Source organism: Myotis lucifugus, unplaced genomic scaffold, assembly GCF_000147115.1.
Source record: "Myotis lucifugus unplaced genomic scaffold, Myoluc2.0 scaffold_750, whole genome shotgun sequence".
Taxonomy (NCBI): Eukaryota; Metazoa; Chordata; class Mammalia; order Chiroptera; family Vespertilionidae; genus Myotis; species Myotis lucifugus.
In genome coordinates, this window is record NW_005871798.1 from 170889 (window position 1) to 184297 (window position 13409).

At 42.6% G+C, this 13409-nt stretch overlaps 1 protein-coding gene across 3 annotated transcripts in view; it reads right to left on the reverse strand.

Moving 5' to 3' along the window:
• Positions 1-13409, reverse strand: part of ARHGAP35 (Rho GTPase activating protein 35) — a 134944-nt gene that overhangs the window by 120416 nt on the left and 1119 nt on the right. The window lies entirely within an intron of this gene.

The following is a 13409-nucleotide window of genomic DNA, read 5'->3' on the forward strand; positions in this document are numbered from 1 at the left end:
ACTTAACACATTGCATTTTCACAAGCCAAAGCACATGAATAATGTCATTTGGCACTATATCTCTGGTAAAACACTGAGGCGGGCAACTGGGTGGCTGGGGGACAGGGTTAGGGAATAGCATGGGTGTTTTGTGACTGCTGACACAGAACCATATTGCTACACAAAAACAAGCATTAAGCATACCATCCCCAACAAAGTGCTAATGGAACAGAGCTGAGGGGAATCCAGGAAGAAAGGTCTGAGAACAGTAGACACTTGAGATGCTGAAGGATGAGTAGGAAATTGACCGATCTGAAAAGGATTGGTAAGGGCCCTCTTGAGAGGAAGCAGCTTCATCAAAAACACAGAGGCAGAAAAAAGAGCACAGCATGTTCTAGAGACCAGTAAGTGTAAGGCTGGGAAGGTAGGACCGGCCAAGCTGTTAAGGATTCTATAGCTACACTAAGGATCTGAACTTTATCTTGTGGGCAACACAAAAGATTTTCAAGCAGAGGAGTGCAACAGTCAGGTTTTGTTTGTTGGTTGTTTTGTTACTCCTCACCTGAGGAATATTTTTCCACTGCTTTTCAGAGAGAAAGTAGAAGGGAGGGAGGGAGGGAGGGAGGGAGGGAGGGAGGGAGTAAGGGAGGGGAAGAGGAGAAGAGGGGGAGAGAAACATCAATGTGAAAGAGACATGTCGACTGGTTTCTTCCTGCACTCGCCCAGACCAGGGTCGGGAGTGAACCCACAACCGAGGTACATACCCTTGACCGGGAATCGAACCCACAACCCTTCGGTGCACAGGCCAACGCTCTAACCACTGAGCCCACTGGCCAGGGCCAACATCAGGTTTTTTCTTGTAGAGAGAGAGAAATGAGAGGAAAGGATGAAAAGAACTCTCTTATAAGAGAGTTCTGCAATCAGTCTACCTACCTTCTTGGAATTCCCAGCAGCAGGTGGCAGTGAATTTCACTGAACTGGCACCCAATGAATACTGAACTTCCCAGTTGAGAATAACAACCCCTATCAATTGAGCGTTCAAAATGTGGCCATGTGTCATGATGAGAGAAAAAGTAACTGAGGCCTCAGCCCTAACACTATGAATACCAAACAGATCCCAACAACTGCTACTTGGCCTGTGACCTCTAACCTTTAGATGTGTGAGACACTTACTGATCAGATCCTAAAAGTGACTGCTACCTGGGGGCAAGTTACAAGACAACAGATCAATAGCATGTGCTGCTCTATTGACTCAGACTTCCACCCGGCTGCTGCCTCTGTGACACCCCATCACGCTGGTTTACCTCAACAGTTTAATCAAGCAAATTGTTCTCTTTCGTTCTCCCAGAAAACTGAACTGCTTTCCAGCTTCACAGAGTTTCCACACTCATTCTTGGCATCCAGTTCTCAAAAAAATCTGGAATTGCAACACAAAAAGCCTTGTGACAGGCAGAGTAGGTATTTAGGCTTATTTATAGACAAGAATTCAAATTACAATAAATGACTTGTCCAAGGTCACAAAAATGGTGAAAAGCAAAATGAATATTAACAGCAAAAAGGGTATTTTACATCGCTTGAGGAATTCCAAGAATCTAAGGGCTGCAAGACTCCAGAGACTTAATTTTCTCCTGCTTTCTCCAAAAAATTCTTACCTTTATTTCAACTAACATTGTGCTCCTATTGACATGTTCTAGAATAAATGTGACAGGTTCACAGAATAAATGTGGGAACAAAACAAAAAAGTCCTGTGGAGCTTCCAAAGTGATTTCACAATTTCTTCCTCATGTCTGAATGTAAACCCCCTCACTTTGCACTTGAATGTCAGGTCTGCTGGTACTCTCCCTCATGAAAGAAATTACCAGTAAATAAACCGGTATATGTGTATGCAAATGTCTTATTAAATAATAATAAAAACAAACAAGGTAAATTTTTAAGTCTCCAAGTTATTTCTTATTCAAGATAAAACATGAACATGAACTTGGACCACTTTCTTAAAAGGTTCTTTCTCATAATAAGATGAAATCTATCATCCTAGTCCAGTGGTCGGCAAACTGCGGCTCGCGAGCCACATGCGGCTCTTTGGCCCCTTGTGTGGCTCTTCCGCAAAATACCGACTTCTGCGCATGGGCCAGGAAGTTTCAATCGCACTGTACGTGCACGCCCGCACGTGGTATTTTGTGGAAGAGCCACACTCAAGGGGCCAAAGAGCCGCATGTGGCTCGTGAGCCGCAGTTTGCCAACCACTGTCCTAGTCAATGCATTCTTCAGTTGAAATGTTTAGTCACACTTAATTCTCTCAGATAAGATCAGGAGGAAAAATCAGGCCACTGGTCTAAATTTTTTACTTTCTGGTACGGAAACAGGGTGTTCCTTGTGTTACCTGGAAGGAAAGAATTGCTTTTGTTTTGTAAGTGGTGTATAAACCCTCTGAGAGAGGAGGAGGCGTGTTTTGTATAACTGGTACTCTAAACAGTGCAGACACCCAAACGCTGGTTGAATGGGGAGAAAAAGGAAAACATCTCTGAAGCTACAAAGAACTAGTTTGTTCCCTCTTCTGCTTCATAGCCCTTCATTATTTAAATATTTAAATAAAATTAAACATATTAAATAAATAGAACTATTTAAATCTCATCTATTTAAAGACTTTTGGCTCATGAAAGGGAAGATATAACTAATTTCATGGCCATTTTTTTTATTTTCACCAAGAAAAGGAAAAAGTAATAAACTAATAGCTCCTTTCTCTTAAAATAAATATGGTGGGGGAAGGGTTACCTTTCTGAAAAGAGAACTTAGGGTTTAGCTGCAGCTATTACACATGAAGTAGACTTTCGTTCTCCTCGCCTCTGACAGGGAAAAGCACACCGGAGAAGGTGACAGAGAGCGGGGCTCAGGGCAGAGGCTCGGAACTAGATTGCCTCAGGGACCGACTAGCCATGTGGCCTCGGGCAAGTCCTCTCTGAAGCCTCAGTTCCCCAGAAGAAAATGAAATACCACCTCCCTCAGAGGATTACTGTTAGGAGGATATGAGGGAACACTCAGTAGTCTCCTGGTACACAATAAGCATATTTTTGTTATTAACTGATTCATACTGCTAATAATTAATTCAATATTGCTCCAAGAAAGGGTAATCGCCTCACCTTCAATGGCACTAGAGTCCAATAGATCGCACTATTGTTAATTTCTTGCTTTTCAGCTCAATTTTTCCTTCAAGTGTTTATAAGAAAAACCAAACATAATACAGCCACACTGTAAAAAATATATATATCCTTTTTTTCTGAGTCAAAATAATAAAATCATTGTAGAAAACTCAGAAAAAATTTTTCTTCACTCAAAATTCAACAGAACAGAGATCAATACTAACAGCACTTCAGTGTATTTCTTCCACTTTTTCCGACTTATAAAGTTACTGAAATCTTACTATTTATAGTTCTATATCCTGCTTTTTTCTCATACTTAAATTTTATTTTGTATGCACCTTTCCATGTCAAGAATTTTCTAAAACAATCTATTTGAATGACTTCGTACTTTTCCATAAAGCAACCATTCCCCTAGGGCAACAATTTTATTTATTTTTTATTTTTTTTTATTTTTTTAAAATATATTTTATTGATTTTTTACAGAGAGGAAGGAGAGGGATAGAGAGTCAGAAACATCGATGAGAGAGAAACATCGATCAGCTGCCTCCTGCACGCCCCCCAGTGGGGATGTGCCTGCAACCAAGGTACATGCCCTTGACCGGAATCGAACCCGGGACCCTTGAGTCCGCAGGCCGACGCTCTATCCACTGAGCCAAACCGGTTCTGGCAACAATTTTCAACCTTTTTCATCTCATAGCACACATAAGCTACTTACTAAAATTCTGTGGCACACTAAAAAAATAAATAAGTTTTTTTTTTGTTGCTGATCTGTCAAAAAAAATAGGTATAACTTTGATTCATTCACGCCAGACAGCTATTGTTGTGTTGGCTATTGTCATTTTTTAATTTGACAATATAAAGGAAAAGAGATCAGTCAGGTATTGCACGTTTAAAAAAAATTTTGACACCCCAGTTGAAAATCACTGCCCTAGAGCTAAAACATTTAGATTGTTTCTTTTACTTTTTTATGCACATCACTATAGTTAACATCTCTGTAGACAATCCTTATCCTCATCTCTATTTCTTGGTCCATACAGATCCCGATAAGTAGGTCAAGGACTGTATGTCTCTTAAAACATTACCAAACTGTTTTTCAAAAAGTCCAGTTTACCCATCACGATAGTATCAGCAGTGACCAAAAAATCTGGAAGTACAACACAGATAGGGAAGATCTGTTATCAAAAGAATGCTTTCCGATACTTGTGGTAATTTGTACCAGATAGGTATCATCACATTCTTTATCAGATATGTGACCTTAAACAAACTTGGAAAAGTTATAAATATCATTTTACACACTCATATTTGTGCCTTTCAAATAGAGACTCTCAAATCATTTTCAACTTAAGAATTGTGTGGAAAAGTAAATTATGCCCCAGCATATAAAAGAGGGGTTTGTACAATATGTAGAAAATTCAGATATGTACACTTAAGATTTATGTGTTTTTCTACACATAAGTAGTATCTTAATTTAACAAAAAAAAAAAGGCCTTAGCCAGTTTTGCTCAGTACATAGAGTGTTGGCCTGCAGACTGAAGTGTCCTGGGTTCGATTCTGGTCAAGGGCACATACCTCGCTTGGATACAGACTCCTCCCTGGCCCCAGCCCTGGTCGGGGGGCATGCAGGAAGCAACCAACTGATGTGTCTCTCTCACATCGTTGTTTCTCTCTGTCTCTCCCCCTCCCACCAAAGGGTCTTGGGTTCACTTTCTGGTCACAACCTGGGTTGCAGGTTCAATCCCTGGTCCGACTGGGGGTAGGGCGTGCACTTGCAATAAGCAACCAATCAATGTGTCTCTCTCTACATTAATGTTTGTCTCTCTCTCTCTTCCCTCCATACCATTCCCTCCCTTCCACTCTCTCTAAAAGTCAATAGAAAAAAGATCTTTGGGTGAGGATTAATAACAAAAAAGAAAAGAAAAAAATGTTAAAAGGGGATCTGTACACAAGAAAATATATGTATTCCTTGGATACACACACAAAACATCAAATCACAATTGCTTTAGCTAATTTTGCCATTTTTAAGCTTTTCTGACTGTTTATTAATTCTGGCCATATGCCAATAGCTGAGACCCACTCCTGAATCAGTCAGGGGCCCGGTCCCCTTTTCCCTCATTTATCAAAGGTTTTATCTACATTCCTCAACTGACTGACCAATCAGAGGAAGGTATTTCCTATAGGCCTGCAACATTTTAAAAAGTATTCAATGATTTGGTATCAAAAAAAATAGCATGTATAAAATAAAAATACAAAACAGAAAGGAAAAAAATAGCATCCACCAACCTTGCATTTACATATTTAATAAACATTTTTGAAAAATAAAGACCTGGTGCTATTTTTACGGCCATGCATTTAGGTACCCAATTCCCAGCAAAACATTCCCTTAAAGTGAAAGCCACTCTGGCTGAAGATGCAGATTTCAAGAATCTAATAATCTTGTATTAATGCAGTGCTGGCTTTCATTTGTACACAATCAATTTGTTACTGAACAAAGAATCCTTTTTAATTGCCTATGGCAATTAAAGATAATCATTTTCCTTTGTCTTATTCCTAAGTAGTGCAGGCTGCAATAGATGAAGCCACAGTTTTGACCTTTCTTGAAATGGAGATGGGGAGAAGTATGATTTTTTACACTTCAGGAGGCTATTAGCTGAAACTGGCCAATAGCCCACCAACATTATTTAATAACTTTTGAATTGCAGTTAAAAAAACAGATTATATCCGATCCACATAAATAAGTCAAGGGGCAAAGTTTATTTTTATCTATATAGTTCTAGTTGCCTAGAGTTTTCTTAAAAGAAGAAAATCTCTCAGTTCAGAGGTACGCAGGTACTTTTCTATTTGCCAAAGAAAATATAAATTTAAAAGTCATTCCAGGACCAAACATTTCTATCTTCTTTCTGTTAGATAAGTTTACTTATATAGTTTTGTTATACATGGGTTTGAATCCGGGTCAGAAATAAAATGCTTAACTTTTAAAATAGAAAGACAAGCTGGTACTTGTGGCTATAGATTTTTTTCAAAATATTATGATGTAGAACCTACGTGTGCTCAGTTTCTGAATATGAAAATCTTTATTACTACGGGATTGCCTCCCAAGGAACCATAAATTAATCATATTGGGGGTTTTTTCCCGCCCCCCCCACCCCATCATATTGGTTTACACACCATTTACTTCCCTCACCCCACCCTATCTATACCGGTATATATAAAAGCCTAAGTGACCATTATGACCGGTCGACCGAACGTATGATGTGCACTGACCACCAGGGGGCTGATGCTCAGTGCAGGAGCTGCCCCCTGGTGGTCAGTGTTTTCCCACAGCCAACCTCCCCTCCCACAGCCAACCTCACACGTTCCCTCCCCCGGCCAGCTGGCCCCAATCATGACTGGGCGAGATGGCCCCAATAGGGGCTGGCCAGACTGAGGGACCCCACTGGTGCACGAAGCCGTGCACCGGGCCTCTAGTATTAAATATAGTTAATTGTTTATAACTGACTATAAACTCCTCAAGGGGATGAATTATAGCTTCTTCTTATATCCCAGAGACAAGGCAGTCTAATAAAATAAGCACAAATTTTGGAACCAGATAGACATAGATTCATAACACAGCTCTACCACCTATTATCTGTGTAACCCTGGACAAGACACTTGGGATTCATGTGTGTACATATGTATGAAGATTAAATACTGACCAGGAAGGCTTGCCCTCTAAGAATTTAAAGCCTAAAAATGACCTTATAGTTAGTATACACATCTCCCCCCATCAAAAGAAAAAAGGGTTTGACACCTGTGTGAATTCAATCACTATTATGCACTGGGGTCTACTATGTCCAAGGTATTTTGCTAGATGTGATGGAAAATGAAAGATATATGAGAGGGTCCGCTTCCTCAAAAAGAAAGAAGACATTTGAGTATTATTCGCTATAAAACAAGGTGAAAAGGGACCCAACTAGTATAATCCCTTTATTTTTTAAATCAGGGGTAGGGAACCTTTTCCTGACAACTGCCATTTGGATATTTATATCATTCACGGGCCACACAAAATTATCAACATAAAAATTAACCTGCTAGCCCAACTGGCGTGGCTCAGTGGTTGAGCATCAACCTATGAACCAGGAAGTCCCAGTTCAATTCCTGGTCAGGGACATGCCCAGTTGGGGGCATGCTGGGGGCAACCCATCAATGATTCTCTCTCATCATTCATGTTTCTCTCTCTCCCAATCCCTTCCTCTCTCAAATCAATAAAAAACATATTTTTTTAAAAATTAGCCTGCTATATTTGGTTACACATTTAACTAACTCACCCCTAATGCCTTGGCAGAGCCAGACCAATTGATTTTGAGGGCCTTATACAGTATACAGCCAGATGTTCCCCACCTGTTTTAAATGAAGTAACTGCAGCCCAAAGAAATGAAAATCACACAGCCAGTAAGCGATAGAGCCAGGGCTGGGACACTGGTTTCTTCATTATCAATTCAACATTCTTTGCACCATAGGAAGCTGCCTTTTAATAGTTCAAATTCTGCCCTAGCCAGTTTGGTTCAGTGGATAGAGCATCAGCCTAGAGACTGAAGGGTCCCAGGTTCTATTCCAGTCAAGGGCACATGCCCAGCTAGCGGGCTCGATCCCCAGTAGGGGGTGTATAGGAGGCAGCCGATCAAATGATTCTCATCATTGATGTTTCTCTCTCTCTCTCCCTCCCCCTTTCTCTCAGAAATCAATAAAAAAATATTTAAAAAATAGTTCGAAATCTATTACCAAGTACAAATATTACTACAGTGACCAGCAAAAGGGCATTTTCCAATAAGAATGCAGAGACTCTAAGAGAGCAAAAAGGTATGAAATACCTACAGATGCATAATGCCACAGTCACAACTGTTGGAAATTTCATAAAATGAAAATGTTCATTTAAATAAAGGAAGATGAAGGAGATAGGCAAGTCTGGCTGTTTTCAATTAAAATAAGTGTTACTTTTTCAGCTTCATGGCTGAAAGTACCTGGTTCTCTGCTAATCTACCAACTTAAGGGTGTTTCTTAATTATCAGAGCAGCAAATAAATGAAAATTAGACTGTTATTAAGTTATTTTCAAGAATTCTTCATAGATGAAGCACTATATCAAAATTTAAATAGAAATAAACTTTCAGGAAGATGAACACGAATGATTTGTTTGCTTTTCTTAATGACAGCAATTCAAGTGCTATTCAGACCATTGCTATTTGAGAGCCTACGTTAACAATGACTCAGCTTGAAAAATTCCATATTGTTTTTTAAAGAGGTATATGGTTTTAGTTAGGTAGTTATAGTTAATACAATCTTGATGCCCCCTTTACCCCTAAATTAGAAACTAATTTTCTTGCAAATGGATGAAAGAGAGGCAATGTTTATTTACATTTGAAAAAGTATACAACAAAGGTAATCCAGTTCATTATACTGCATCCCCAGGAAAGAGCCCCTACCCCCAATTCTGGGTTACAGAACATAATCTGGGAGAGAGGTAGTCAGAGTCACACCAGGAGTCCAGTCCCAGCTCTAAGTTGGTATGTGACTCAGAACAAGAATCTACAATCAGCTAGACGGAACAGTACACTTCAGACTAGGAAATGTGAAGTCCAAAAAGGTGAAGCGATCTGCCCAACATTCCAACTAATTGGGTTAAGCCCAAACCAGAAGGTCTCCCACCGGTATGTCTAGTACGCTTTCAACTATGACAGGAAGCCTGCCATACCCCTTTTGCAAGCCTTCCATTTCCCCACCTGTAAATCAGGAGGCCAGACCAGGCACTAATTTTCAAATTGTGTTGTTCCAAGCTCAAGGGATTTCTGCTAATCAACTTCCTCCCACTTCAAGCAGAGCATCTCCAAATTTACCTATTTTATAAAGTATAGAAAAGGTAATTTAAACAACTGGACTAGATGATCCATAAAATGTCCCACTGACTGGGTAAATTAAGGCAGTTCAGATCACCAGGTGGTGAATGACAATACAGCAGATCACAGGAAGGCCCTGCAAGAGGCCTAACACCTCAGAACCCCACAAACCAATGATGGAAAAGCAGAGGAGACTAGAGAGGAAAAACTACTCTCACCTTTTCAATCTCCAACTGTACTGACCTCATATGTTTTCCCATCACATAAAGACTGACTAAATAAATAAATACCTAGGAAGCCGTGGTTTATTTATTTTTTTAAATGAATTTTTATTGATTTCAGAGAGGAAGGGAGAGGGAGAGAGAGAAACATCAATGATGAGAGAGAATCATCGCTCGACTGCTTCCTGCACGCCCCACACTGGGGATTGAGCCCGCAACCCCGGCATGTGCCCCTGGCCGGAATGGAACCTGGGACCCTTCAGTCTGCAGGCCGACGCTCTATCCACTGAGCCAAACAGGCTAGGACTGAAGCTGTGGTTTAGTCATCTGTGCAACTCTTACTCCTCCCAGCCTGTTCTTTGCCAAAAGCCACCATCAGGCCCATGGATCTACACGTGGACAACTCCTTCCATGTGTCTGGATCAAAAGGAATGACTATTTCCCCCCGCCTTATTGTCTTAAATGTTTCATGCCAAGAAAAATACATCGTGCCAAGAAAAAAAAGGGGAGATATGTAAGGGACGGGGAACATAACCAGAAAAAAGGGTTAAAAAAAAGAAGAGAACTTTGAGCAGGCCAGTATTGCAAAGATATTCTAGGCAGGGCAAAAGCCCTTGAAGACATGTCACTAGGTTGGAAACAGTCGTCTACCACCATCTCCTGCTCCACACCCTACCCCCACCTGGCACATTAACTGTTCCAGAAGGCCAAGGCTACCACCTCGGATTTCTGTAGCACCCAATTCCATCATGAGAGCAAATGTTGATACTGGGGTTAGAGCCTCTGCTACCATCAGAGAAATCTGACAGTCTCTGGAACATCAGTTACCAGTGAGGAAGAAAAATCAGCTCTTTGTTCTTCTGGCTCCTCTCTTCCTATTATGTAAACTTGGGCTTTGGGCATGCAGAAATGTTCTATCCTGCCAGTGGTGCTAAAACCCTGGAACACAGAGCAGTACTGCACACACAGTTGTCTGTATTCTTAATTAGCTGCCATTTCCACATTAAGATTTTTAAAAATCTATTTATACCGCCCAGCCGGTGTGGCTGAGCAGTTGAGCAATGACTTAGAACCAAGAGGTCACGGTTTCGATTCCCGGTCAGGGCACATGCCCTGGTTTTGGGCTTGATCCCCAGTGGGGGGGGTGCAGGAGGCAGCTGATCGATGATGTTTCTTTCTCATGGAAGTTTCTCTCTATCCCTCTCCCTTCTTCTCCAAAACACACACACACACACACACACACACACAACACACACAACTATTTATACCAACATGGGGACCATAAAATTCAGAGAATTAATCATAATTCACAAGGCCAAAATTCAGAAATTAACAGAAACCAGGGAAAATGAATCAAAATTCTTAAGTCAATAATGGTGAAGATACATGCCATACATAATTAAAATTACCAGCCTCTGCTTGTCAGAAAATTTAAAGTTCTAAGAAGTTAGAAGCTAACAGAGCCATATGGATCTACTACCCAGCCAGCCCTGCCCATTGTCTTACATACAAATGCCCTAACATGTGATGAGTCAGTCGGTCAATGGTCCAATTTTGTAGATGACAGTCAATGTTTTTTTATTTCAAATGTGTTCACATAAAACTATTTTTAAATAAGTGCTGAAGTAAATAAAGTTTGATCATAACTCAGTTAAGAAATAGAGTCCTTCCAGTAAATGTTCCTTCACAGCTGGATGGATGCTTTAATATGCAATTGCCCTAGGCCAATTCCTAAGGGGGGAAATCAGGCTTTTGATTTACTTAAGAAGTAAAATAAATAAACCTAGGACATGCAAAAGGTTCCCTCTCCTAAGTTAAGGAAGGAAAATAGTTGGATGGCTTTTCTGTAAAAACCACCTCTTCCTCTGAATGAATTTCCTAAACCCCACCCCCAACATAAGATCACTGAAGAAAACAGCTCAAGGAAAGGTGGCTAAGCTACATTTCCCAGGTAATAAGACCAAAAATCCAACCAAATCTGCCAGTTTCTGGCACCGCTTTCTCACTACCAAATCAGGTCCCTTAAAAGGCTTGGGGCACGTCAGGGCCCACCCATATAACCCTGTACATCACTGAGCCCCTTCCCCCCACAATCCAGCATGAATCTGCCCGGAGGCATTCAACTCCTGTGGGTGGAAGTGCCTGCAATACCAGAGGGCAGAAATCTGAGTGACACTTGGCACTCTCTTTCAACAAACAACCGCAAAGAGCTTTCCAAACCCAGGCCCTCACTATTTTCAAGACCAGGAAGTTGAAGCCTTCCTGGGGCAGAGGTAAAAAAGAAATAAGCCCACTCTCCCCTACCCCTCCCACAAGTTACACTGCAAGCCAGAGGCCATTAGAGAAGGCAGGACTCCTCTGCAGACCCAGAGCAGTAAATACTAAGTGTGTCCATAACCCCTGGTTAGATTGGGGAGAACTTGAGAACTGGCATTTCCCCAGACAGAGGTAAAACAAAAATATGACTTGTCGGCTGCATAACAAAACAAAACAAAAAGCACACTCCTAAGTTCTCCCAAAGGGTGCTGGCTTGGAGGTGGAAGGGGGAGAGGGTACAACTGTCTCTTTACAATAGCTCAGAGAAAGGGGGGGAGGGAAAAAGAGAAGCAAGACCTGTGAGCAGCTGCACTCTCCTTTTCCGAAGGACACAAAGCAGCAAAGCCCAGGGAACTGAAGGGACAGGGGATCAAAATGGGAGAGGAAAAGAAAATGGGGCGCTGGAAAGAGATCTGCCCCCACTACCACGACTAACCTTGGTAACGGGGGATGGGGAGATGGGGGGACACTCCCAGACTCCAGAGAGCAGTGACCAATCAACCAGCACCCACCGATGTACCCAGATCTCACAGGATCCCTCAGGATAAACCCTCAGGATCAGGGAGCAGAGGGAATGTGCAGTCTAAATCAGAGCCTAGAGAACCCTAGAACCCACCCAGCCCCCTCCTCTCCAAAGCTGAGCATGGAAACTAGAGGAAGACATGCCTGAAGAGGGGGAGCACCCAGTGGGGAATGGGTGGGGCCCGGGAGGGGAGCTAGGAGAAGCAAGTCTGATAACTTAATGGGAAGAGCCTGGCAGGATACTAGGGGAAAGAAAAGGTAAGGGAGGAAAGACACCAATGAGGAACAAAATTGGGAGAGGGGTTTCAAAGGGAGGAAGAGTCCATCCAAAAACTCAGGAGGCTCCAAGAGGGGATTCTGGGGCTGGGGAGGCAGGCGATGATAGGAAGGAATGCTTGAAAAGACAGCTCTAATATTGGGCAGAATTCAGGGAAGGAGGACTCAAAAAGAAGGTATGAGGCAGGGCAAAGTGGGGAGGGCAAATACCAGAAAGGAGAGAGTGGAGGTTGAGAGCTGAATCAAGATGGTGGGGGGAGAGAAGGTCAGGCGGTCATCTCAGAGCTGAGAAGCCGCAGGGGTGGAGGCGGTTAGGAGAAGCCCGGGGTTACAGAGGACCACTGCAAGCAGGGACAGCAGTAGGGAAAGTTGAAACGGGTCCAAAAACATAGGTGAGCAAGTGGACAGCTCCAAGGAGGCAGAGCTGGGAGGAAGACATTGGAGAGGATGGGGCAGCAATGAACACATGGAAGAGCAGGTGCAAAGAGGACCTGGGGGCCGGTCTATGAGATGAAGGACGGGAAGGGAAGGGGGTGATGGGTCAGAGAGAAGTTATCGGTGCTTTAATGAGGTAAAGGGCCAAAATGGAGACGAGAGGACTTGGAGCAAAAAAAAAAAAAAAAAAGAGGAAAGAACTGAAGGGGAGACAGGTCAAAGACAGGGGGAGCAAATGAATGGAACGGCTCAAGAATGGCAAAGACGAGGTGGGAAGAGAAAACCCTCAAGAACCCTGGGGCAGACTGAGTCCTCGGGGCAGCACCGAGGCCGCGGAGAGGCTGGGCTAGGGAGAGACGGGCTGGGCTAGGGAGAGTCGGCAGAGACGTGCATGGCAGAAACGAGCGCTCTGCAGGGTCAGAGATGGGGAGGAGGCTGCTTCCAGAAAGGCAGGGTCAGTCGAAAAGCAAGCAGGTTAGGGGGCACAGCAAGAGCTGGAATTGGGCAAGGGGTAGAAGAACCGGGAGGCAGACAGGTCTGGAAGAGAGGGAAGGGTCTGAATAACAAAAAAAAAAGAAGAAAGATGGGAGGAGAGGGAGGGGACAGCATGAGGGACCGGGCCAGAGCTGAGGTGTGGAAGGTCACAGAGCAGGGG